This window comes from Brienomyrus brachyistius, chromosome 8 (assembly GCF_023856365.1).
Source record: "Brienomyrus brachyistius isolate T26 chromosome 8, BBRACH_0.4, whole genome shotgun sequence".
NCBI classification, from domain to species: Eukaryota; Metazoa; Chordata; class Actinopteri; order Osteoglossiformes; family Mormyridae; genus Brienomyrus; species Brienomyrus brachyistius.
In genome coordinates, this window is record NC_064540.1 from 23884480 (window position 1) to 23895789 (window position 11310).

The window sequence follows — 11310 nt, forward strand, 5'->3', positions numbered from 1 at the left end:
AATTGTGAGTGTGTGATATGAATGGTGGCAAATCCTCGTTCATGACTGCTACTCTTTAGTTCAATTTAATCTGTATAATTTTCGCAACATTACATTGTCTCAAAGCGTTTTACATTATCCTTTCCCAATGCCCCCAGAGAGCAAGCCAGAGGCAACAGTGGCAAGGAAAAACTCCCTAGTGGGTTATTATATAAATATTGTGATTTATTTTTTGGTTGACACACCAATCAGCTTTTGGTGTTATTTAAAATGTAATAAGAGTAGAACGCATGAACTTTTTTTCAGTCTGAAATCATGTCACTGTGAGCTTCTTCTATGATACTCTGCCCTTTGCTGCAGATACTTTCAGTGCACTACTTTCAAAGTCACTGCCAAGCTGTTGGTCCAGAAGGTGAAAATCCAGAGCAAGATTTTGTTTCAACCAACCAGCTGAGTACTCTGTGACTCGTTATACTCAACTGTTTGGATGAAACAAAATCTTGGGCTGGATTTTTACTTTCTGGACCTGAACTAGATCCACCTCTGGATGTAGGACTCTGTTACTGAGGCTGTACCCCCCAGTGTGCTCTACTCCCCTTGCAGAAAGAAGGAACTTCTTGTTTTTTTTATTTTTAATAAAACCACAAGACCCAAGGCCACACTGGCAGGAATCCATCAGCACCTTCTCCCACTGGATCCTGGCCCAGCAGTTCCTTGGGTGACACCTCCCAGATGAGCTCATTTCACCTTCAGAAGCTCCCAGTCATCATCAGATGTCTTTACCAACCATTTTTCTAAGAAACAATATGTAAAGGGAAACTCTTCTCTTGCTGCATCTCTCAGTCTGGACTGAGCCCCTATTCTCTATTTGTTTCTACCCGGCTTGGCTCCTCACTGACGTCCAGGTTGACGTCATCTCAAGAACAGGCTCTCTGTTAGCAATCGGCAGTGTCTGCTGCCTTGGCTACGGTAAGTCCTGCCAGTGACGCACCATTAATCACTTTGCAGGTCCTGCTGCGATGATGCTTGGCAGTCAGCATCAGGCTGGAGATGTGTTGGCTTATATGTGATCTACAGGCCCCAGGGAACTCTGGGAAGGGATCACTGTATTTCTCAGTCAGATCATTATAATGTGTGAAGGCTGCCTGTTTTGTGAGGTGCTTTTGGCGTTCCTATAATTAACATTTATTTATGCAACTTTCAGAAAGAATTTAACTTGTACAAATGGACAGAAGTCTCCTGAAGTATATAAAGTTCGAATTGAAGCCAAAGTTCATGTTCCTTCACAAAGGATTGTTTTTCCAGTGAAACCTTAAACTATTAAATTGTCCTCCAGGGAGGAGCTTGTCTGAGAACTGCTGTTGCTCTCACAAGCTGACCCGTGTTGACAGGTCCCTCCTTATACGGGCATCATCTCAGTGACCAATGACCCTATGATTCATTCGAGAACAGTAAGTACTGTTGCATTCTGGGAACTGTAGTTTATTGGATTCACGTACAGTCTTAGAAAATTGCATGTCAAATAACAATTTGACGCTCACCTAGCTATAGTAGTTATGCATAATTTTATTGATTTTAATTAAAATGATCTGTCTTACCAATGGTGCCAAAAAAACGAAAGTCTTGCCAATAGCCTGGCAATGAAGTATAATTCACATTAAACAAAATACGTGCAGTGAGAATATACGAAATAATTCACTATTGTATGTCAAACTTCCTTACCAAAATTAGCCTCCATCAAGTTGCGTCGCTGTCAAGGAAAACAATTCCCGTTTCCATTTTGAGTAAATCAGTGCCCAATTAGAACCTTACCACAAGGGGGTGCTAATGTTTAAGAAACGCTGAGAAACTGTTTTATTTATTTGCAGAGACATATAGACCGTCAATATCTCATTTCCATAATTAAAGTTAAACATACTTAAAGCTTAAACTTTAAAATTGTGTAGTATGCTTCTTATTTTTTAATTCTGTTATATATAACTTTATAATATCCATCCATCTTGCAGTTGGTTATCATGCTTAGGGTCTTGAAAGGACCTGGTGTCTATCCCTTATGGAACAAGGCAGGGGGGCACCCTGGGTGGAATGGCAGTCCTAAAAATACAAAATCCATCCGTCTTCTAACCACTTATCCTGGTCAGAGTGGCGGGGGCTCGTGGGGCCTGTCCGATAAGGCTCCAGGCAGGGGTACACCCTGGGCGGGATGCCAGTCCCAAAAATAAAATATGTTATCCTTTCCAAAAATCTCGTGCACAGAGAGCATTGATTTTAAACTCAGTGTGATTGACCTGAGCCTTTATGAAGATCCTTTATTGTTCTCTAAATGGCCTTCGGGGATTACATGGTTACTTAATGGTGGTTCTGAAGGAAGCAGCACACTGCTTTAGTAAATGACACTGTTGTCCTACCAAGGGAATGACTTTGGGCTGAACATTGGGGGTGGTTGAGGTCTCCACCCATTTTGTGATTATTTGGGGGGAGTTGCATTGGCCTGTTTTGATTATTGGAGGCAGGGTGGCGAGTTACATCCCATCCATTCCCCAGTAATTTCTCACCTCCAGGGCTGGGGAGTCTGTACAATGCTTTGTATGTACATATATGTGCATGGTCTTTCCCTGTTATGTTGACTTCCACTTGCAGTTCAAAGGCATACAGTCATGCTAACTAGTGTTTCTAAATTGGCCATAGAGCATGACTTGGCGTGCCCGCCCTCTGGTGGACTGGCATCCCACCCAGGGAGTCTCTGAGCGTGGCGCGGCCTGGGATGCCCTGTGACCCTCACAAGGGTAAGCGGTTAGAAGACGGATGGTTGATATTTAAGGTGGTATTAAGAGCCCCCCAGCCATAAGCATTTAATGGATAATTAAAAGGCACCCATTCAGCTGTGTTAGGAATCTCCTCTCCCAGCCTCTGTGTCTCTTTGCCCCTTCTGGCTCAGCCCTTTTCCTGCATCGGATCAGTAACAACCAAGTTCAGCTCAAATTGCACCTTCATATTTCAGTTTGCCTAAAATAAGATCTAAATATACATATAACAGAAATATAAATGGAAATTCAAATAAATATAGAAAAATGGGCATGCCAGAAATTGTAAAGATTTAAGTTTCCATGGCTTACTTATCCCGGTGTTTATTTAATTTTGTCAAGGTTTTTCTCTCAGTGCAAATTGTCTTGGAATATAACCAGTGCAAAAATGGTCTTTATACAAATGTGTGCGGTGGGGGAGCGAGGGGGGGGGGGGGGGGTTTGTCAAAGTCTCCTTTTAGAGTTATCTGGAATTCTGCTGAAAGGAAACCTTACATTTTTCTGTGAAAATCTCAGGTGAAGTGGGGAGATTGTTCTTTACTGTCTGAACATTTGCTTATGACACTGAGTTTTTTGAGTGGATACATAATGAGCCCTTGACCCTTTTTCGCACCTCCAGATTTTCCCGAGTTCAGCACATCCCTGGGTCAACGAAGGAGGGGCTTGCGTTTCACTTATTTGACCAATCACAGTCTTCATTATATGACATCACCACATTAATTAAAACCAGTGTTTTCTGTAAACCAGCAAGGTGCACAGATCAGTAATTTTATTGCGTATGTCTTTTGTTAAAGGAAATGTCATAGATACAAAACATAGGAACATGCTTACCTGCGATGGTTGTATGGAACAATGTAAGGGCATGTCTGTAATAACAGCAACAACAATAAGGCTTGAGCCAGTGACCTTCCAATCAAAGTATGGTGAGGCTTAACCTACTAAGCCACACGCTGCCCCTAGCTCAATGGCTAGAAGCCTGAGGTTTGAAAATGAGGAAAAAAAAACAAAACAATGTGGTGATGTCATACAATGAAGATTGTGATTGGTTAAAGAAATGACCCAGGGACCCAGCCAGATAGGATAGCAGAGATTCTTGCAGTCTCAGTGACATTAGGCAGCTCAGTTCAGAAGAGCAGGTGCTGTTGTGGTTGAGGGTGCGGATTTGGGACCTGAAAGCATCTGCTGTTGTACCCTTTAGCATGGTATTTCACCTAAGCTGCTCTGGTACAAATTTTTAGGTCATTTAATAGGTTAAAGTGCTTGTTTTGGATTAAGGAATCAGCTCAACGACTAAAGATACACATCCAGTCTGAGCTGTTTAATGAAACAAAGTTTTGGACTTTAAACAGCTCTATTCACAACAAGGTCAGCGGAGTTAGCAAGCTTGTAAAACTGTTTTTGGAAGAAGAGATTATGCACAAGATGTATCCAGGAGGAAGATTAAGTACCCAGGCAGATGGTGTCATCCAAAGGTACTTATGATTGTGTAGGTGATATGTGTACATACACCAGCCCGTAATCACTCTGCAAAAAAGATTCTTCTCCAGGGCAGTAAGTGAGGCCTTTGCCAATTATTAAAATAGCTTACAAGTAAAACTACTGCAAAATGTAATTATCATCTCTTAAGAAAACACTGCCACGTCTGGGTGCAAAAGATGTGGCAGACATTAACACTGAAGACGAGACCGCAATTTAGAGCGAGAGGCCTTGCAACACAAGAGAACCTGCATTCATATTTAATTTAAATATTTATTACGCATAGATTATAGGTGAAACGGAAGGAACCAGAAATGCATCATAGGAGTTGTATGTTATGTTTTGAGCAATGAAAATAAAACCTGTTTCGTGGGACATGAAAACAACCAGAAACAGCTGCACGCTGCACAGAGGGGTAGACGGATGAGCAGGTCTGCAGCTGAACGTTTCCCCATTCAGACCTTTAGACCCCACAGTGCCGCACACACCACCGACGCCATCCTTCCCAGCGCGCATGACCAAGACCCAGGGCAGGTCCCCGGCTCTTAGGAGATTTATGGAGGACCTTTGATTGAAGGCTTAAGCGTCGCTTTCTGCCTGGGCCTGTTTAGATGTGCGTTGCTTGAGGCCCCATTTGTCCTGCGTGTATGTGCCTGTATGTCAGCATGTCTGAGTCATGATGCCATTTATAAAAGCAGGCCAGGGCTGAAATGCATCTGAAAATCAAGGGCGAAGGTTTGGTTTCAACATTGGTAGGGACCAAATCTGCCTGAACCCCCCTCCCCCCTAAACACACATGGTACTCCAACAAAGTTGGTAGAGGCATGTCCCTGCCTTTGGTAAAATGAATCTCTCATACTCATATAGCAACATGTGAACAATGTCACCTACAGGCTGTCATGTGACATCTTATTCCTAAACCATTTCTTGTGAACACATGCCTGAACATGTTCGTTCTATCTATCTATCTATCTATCTATCTATCTATCTATCTATCTATCTATCTATCTATCTATCTATCTATCTATCTATCTATCTGTCTATCTGTCTATCTGTCTATCTGTCTATCTATCTATCTATCTATCTGTCTGTCTGTCTGTCTGTCTGTCTGTCTGTCTGTCTGTCTGTCTGTCTGCCTGCCTGCCTGCCTGCCTGCCTGCCTGCCTGCCTGTCTGCCTGCCTGCCTGCCTGCCACACATCCAAGCAAATACAGTAAAGCATAGCAAGCATTTCAAACGGTTTTAAAATGCATTCTCCTACTGTTAACTCAGGTAATATTTCTAACCTCCTTATAAGGATGTGAGGGTTTAACACTTCCAACCATCACAGACAGCATAGTAAACCTGGGCAGCATATGCTGAACTTTCGAAATCGTAAATCCTCTTAGTTGAGGTCAGAGTTGAATTGCTTATTGCTTATGTGATTTCAGGCTTTCATGAATATGCATATCAAATGTGTTATACCCCATTAAATGTCTGTGCAGTTTTGTGCAGCTATGAAAAGGTTTCTGGGTAATGACCATTGTCAGAAGTGTTAAACTTAGACTAGCAGGATGTGCATAATTCCTGGTCTGTTGTCTATGACAGCCGCTGGATCTTCTACTTCTCTCTGTAAGGGATTTCACTACACAAACAAAAAACAGCTTTAAAAATTTTTACAGCACTATTGGCTAAGTAGTAATTAGACAGTGTGTATGTGAGAGATTTCGGTACATTTTGTAAATGGAAGGATGCTTTTGGTGTTCCAGAAAGCTTGTGATGTCACAATGCTTAAATCAGCCGATGACAGATGTGCAAATGTGAAATTTGTTTTTAGTTAACTGACCTTTAAACAGACACTTAATCTTCTATTAATCTTTAAGCAGAGACTGTTCTGAAGGTGCTGCATGAACGCCAGTGGGATACTGTTAGTATTACCATGCAACCAACATGCTTGCATGCCAGCCATTCCTGTACAAGCACACGCAAAAATCCATGCGTACAACCAAAGCATATCGCTGAAGGCTGGCTTTTTGTCCTGTGAGGCGGCAGGGTCCGTATCTGCGGCTCCCATTCTTACACAGGCATCAACGAAAACCACAACCACAGCTGTTTTTGTCTACTAGGCTTCTGTTGACGCCATGTGATGCCTTGGATTAAAAAAAAACACACAACTTGAGGTGAGTTCATGTTTAACTGATCTGGCTTAGACAGCAGCCAGTCCTGCGTAGATGGCAGCTTACAAAGAGGCAAAACGATTGCGTGGCTGATAACATTTCTCAAAGTAGCAGGTATTTATACATTTTTGTGGAACTTTTTATTGGCAGGAGGTCTTAGGTACACATGGCCGGATTAGACATGAAAGGCACAGAAAAGCCACAAAGTGGAGTCATAACCTTGCATCAATAATGCATTAAATCATCTTTAATGCACCTTCTTTTCTGGAAAGACAGAAACTAGGTCAGGACCATGTGAAAAGAATATAAGCTTCTGGGGTTGTTGTTGAATTTAGAAATTGATGTCGTATGATTCTTCTGTGAGATTTCAGGGCAATGTTTTGGATCTCCTCAGTTCTGTGACCCTACTGTGGACAGGTGGCCCGAAGATGGATGGATGTCTGGAAGATGGATCGCTGGTTATCCTCACTCACTCACTCACTCACTCACTCACTCACTCACTCATCCATCTAAACCAAGTTCTGTGGTTTAGTATAAATGATTATGAAAAGAGAAAACAAGTTTTGATATTGTCAAAATTCATGATATAGACAATGGGTAGGGTTGTTACAAAAAAAACATAAAGTTCTTCAAAACCAACCAAATAGAATTGTTTTGCTTTCAGGATGGGTCTGTCCAGCCTGGTTTTATTATGACATTACCTTGATAAATCTTGTTTTCTAGCTTAAATCTGCAGATTTTACCCCATTTAGCACACCAGGTAAATGTCAAATCTGATCAAACTGAGTAAGAATGGAGTTTGAAAGGGGGTACCAATGGAAATCTTTGAGGGACCTCAAAATGAATAGCAATTTTTTTAAGAAACTGTTTTTAGGCAAAGCACATTTAGTAGCATGGGAAAAAAGTCAATTTGGTTGGTATCAAGAACTTTATGTTTTTCTGGACATCCTTCAGCTAGGGGTTCCCAACCCCAAAGCTGGAGTTTGCCCCCCATCCATTACATTACGGGACTGTCCCATTTTGAAAAATAGCATTTTCATTGTCCCATCACACTTGCATGTACCAGTCCATGAAGTGTTTGTGCTGCATAAACTGATCTGCTAACATAAAAAGGTTGGAAACCATAACAGAGACTATAATTCTGAAGCCATACCTCTTACTATATGTTGTATTTCATGCTTGAACGTTGGTCTAAAAAATCTATCCAGCACAGAACATGCACAGACACAAATGGAAGCAGACCCCCCCCCCCCCCTCACCACAGCCCCTCCCAGAGGCATTTCACCTCAGGGATGACGCTCTGTGAGGGACACCTCAACGGATAAGAAATATTTCCCATTTTTTTCATCTATTCTGGGTTCTACTTTAATAAATTTGAACTTTTCACAATTTTAACCTTTAATCACAGAATACAAAAAGTACTGGGAATTTCTTTTGGTGTAGGTAGTGGCAGGAGGTACCAATTCAACTCACATTTTATACATATTTAAAAAAATAAATATAATAAAGGTAAAACAGAGGTAGTACAACTTAAATTAGATGTGCAGATAATTGTCACGCCCAGCTCGTCCGATCCTCGTGTGTACCACGCCCCCCTGATTACCCACGTGTTCTTCCCCGATTGTACCCAGCTGTGTCTAGTTACTTTGATCAGTCCTGTGTATTTCAGTCCGTGTCTTACCTGAGTCCTTTGTCTGTCATTGATGTTAGTTGCTGTTAGTTGATGTGGGCTGATGTTAGTCGTCATGTGATGTTCCCTGCTCCCTGTTCGTTTAATAAATCCCCGTTCACCCTACTTCTGCCTGCTCGCCTACTTCCTGCTCGCTCGCCAGCCGGCACGGTCACCCGCCAAGCGTGACAATAATAAATAAACAAATAGAAAACCAAGCGTATGGTGCGGACAGCTTGGGGTATGTGCAAATGAGTTTAAGACGACAAAAGGAGTATGAATGTGATTGGATTTGAAGTATGTGTTTGTACTTCTAATTGGCCCTTATTTAGCAGGACAGTGGCCTGGGGGAAGAATCCTTTCGGGTGGCAGTCCTGCTCAAGGCTCTGACTCTAAGCTTTCTCTAAGAAGGGAGACACTGGAAGTGACCTGGTTGCGAGGGGTGGGACATTATTTTCTTAGCCCTGTTCCTCCTCCTTGATGAGTCGGGTCATCAGGCAGGAGATGCTGACAGCCAATGATTTTATTCAATCATCATAGGAGGAGCTGACAGCCAATGATCTTCTCCACACATCACTGGAGGTGTTGACAGCCAATGATCTTCTCCGCACATCACAGGAGGAGCTGACAGCTAATGATCTTATTCACAGATCACAGGAGGAGCTGACAGCCAATGATCTTCTCTGCACATCACAGGAGGAGCTGACAGCCAATGAGCTTCTCCACATGTCACACAATTTGCTGTTGGCTCTGCTTAGAGTGCGATGGTGCAGGGCCAAACCAGACAGACATCGAGGATGTAGTATTCTATTATTCTATTCTATTATGGCTGTGTAGAACCTAACCATCAATGTATTGAATTTCTTCAACTGACACAAGAAGTACACACACTGTTGGGTCTTCTTAGGTCTGTGGGTGATGTTTGTGTCCCACCTGAGGTCTTGACGGAGGGTAATGCCTAGAAAGTGTCCCGTATCACCAGCGGAGCCGTTTTCAGGAAGTTGATGATCATTTCCATAGTTTTTTGTGTGTTCACCTCCAAGTTGTTCTACAAGCACCATCCCAGAATCACTGATGCATCGATGCGTAGCCTGAACAAACGTAGATGGAACGCTTCCCATCCATCTTCTGAACCTTCTGCGTTCACTGATTTGACTCGATTTAGCTGAAATGTTATAGCTGCAATATGATTTGCTTTTCACTGATAAATTCTCCTGAATTAACACTCCCAAAACAATGAAGAGGTAGCCTGAATCTAGACTATTCTAGATGAAATAAGTATCCATGAGGTTTTGCGTAAACATATCAGCTACGCAGCAGGGGCGTAAATAAAGTCTCGCACTTTAAAAGGCATTCAGGGAAGGAAACAATATGTGCCCATTAGGACTTTTCACTCTTCATCGTCTAACCGTTTTTTTTTTTAAGTCCTCGTAGCTGGAAGCTGTGAATAGCTGCAGCAGCAGCCCATGAATGAACCTGTGTTCAGGCTGTTTGTTCAGCTGCCTGTGCTTTGCTCTTGTGCGACCCCATGCTAGACACTGCCTGAGCAGGGACTGCCACTACCGCAGAGCCACACATTCGAGCTTCCACTCGTATACGTTACCCCCCACTTCCTTTAATTGATGCGTTTACTGTTACGGTACCATTGGCCTCAGGAGAGTACTTCACTGAGAACCCATTCCTGAAACCCAAACACCTCATTTTACTTACGCTTAGTGTCTTCGGTGTATCTTCACCCAGCTTGATTCAATGTATATCTTGATGGATGGAAGTGCAAGTCTGTGCACAAATCTTAGGCAGCCAAAGAAAATAATGTTTAAATGATCCTTATATTGGTGTAAAACTATACTATTATGTCTGTCAAAGTGTGTTAGCTTAGCCATTTCAAAACCTCTGTTAAAATCACCCCATTTTTTGATGCCATCCAATACACCCATGTATATTTTTGACTCGACCACTAGCACACCTCATATAGCTAATCAATATCTCATTGACTTTTTTTAGGTAATTAAATTCATTAATTAAGTTGGTGGTGAAGTCTAATAAATACATGGAACGGCTGAGGTGCCCCTGAGGAGAGGTTGGAGAACTGAAGCGGGGTTCATCTAACCATACAACTATATATGAGTAACTTTTTGGAGAATAGGAGAAATCTTTGCTAGTTTTTATTGTATTATTCATTTTCTTTTCTTTTTTTTTGATTGATATGTTTATTAAGCAGTGATTTGAACAAAGCATCAATATCAGTAAACAATTATTTTGTTTAATAAGCTTTAAAAAACGTGGGAAAAAAGGTAAATGAACACATATGTAAATAAATAAAATTTTAAAAAAATGGGGGGTGTGTAGGCTCAAACAAGAGATAATGACACAGAACTGACATACATTAGGAGGGGCTCCCACCTTTCGTGGTTGTGTTATTCTTAACTTGCATATGTACTAATGTAAAATTGTGTTTAAGCCGCCCTCCAAACCAAGCTTTGCTGTGACTAACGGCTAAGCATGAGCACAAAACACAAGAACATGTTTTCTTTGGAACATATACTAGGTGAGACTGTGCTCCGGTGTCTCTGTAAGAATTTTGTAAGAACACTGTATTGGGGGAATGTAGAAACACGACAAACTGATCCTTCCAAAGTTCAGTGGGTTCTCTTAATATATTACTGGTCAGGTATGAATAAATGGGAAGAGGTCATCAAAAAACAACAGTTTCTATTTAAATAAGACCATTAATCAAGGGCAACCCGGAATTGTGGTCTTCTTTGGGATCGGGAGATGAAGTGGGGAGGAGCATGGTGTCCAAGGAAGTAACCATCGGGACAGACAACAAAAGTAACCAGAGGGCTGAAGCTGGGGGGTTGAGACTTTCAGGCCCCATCTTAGGGTCTATCTGACTCTCCTTTTATTAATGATAAATGGACAAAGCTTTGGGGGGTCAGTAAACTCCATTAGAAGCCATTACACAATGCTGTAAGCATTCTGAATGATCTGATGATCTTTTCAGTGTAGTGAACTGTTATGAACTTGTTGTAGTGAACTTGTTAATGTTTCTAGACTGCGGATGGTACAGCTGAGGGAATCTCACCCTGAACAGAACATACCTCATAACTTTTCAAGAGGACAGTAGATGAATATTGACTTATCCCAGTCATTTGTTTAGTAAACCTCTCAAAAGAAACATCTGACGTGAAATCAAGGAATGGAAGTTATCTTCTGCAGGTTGACAT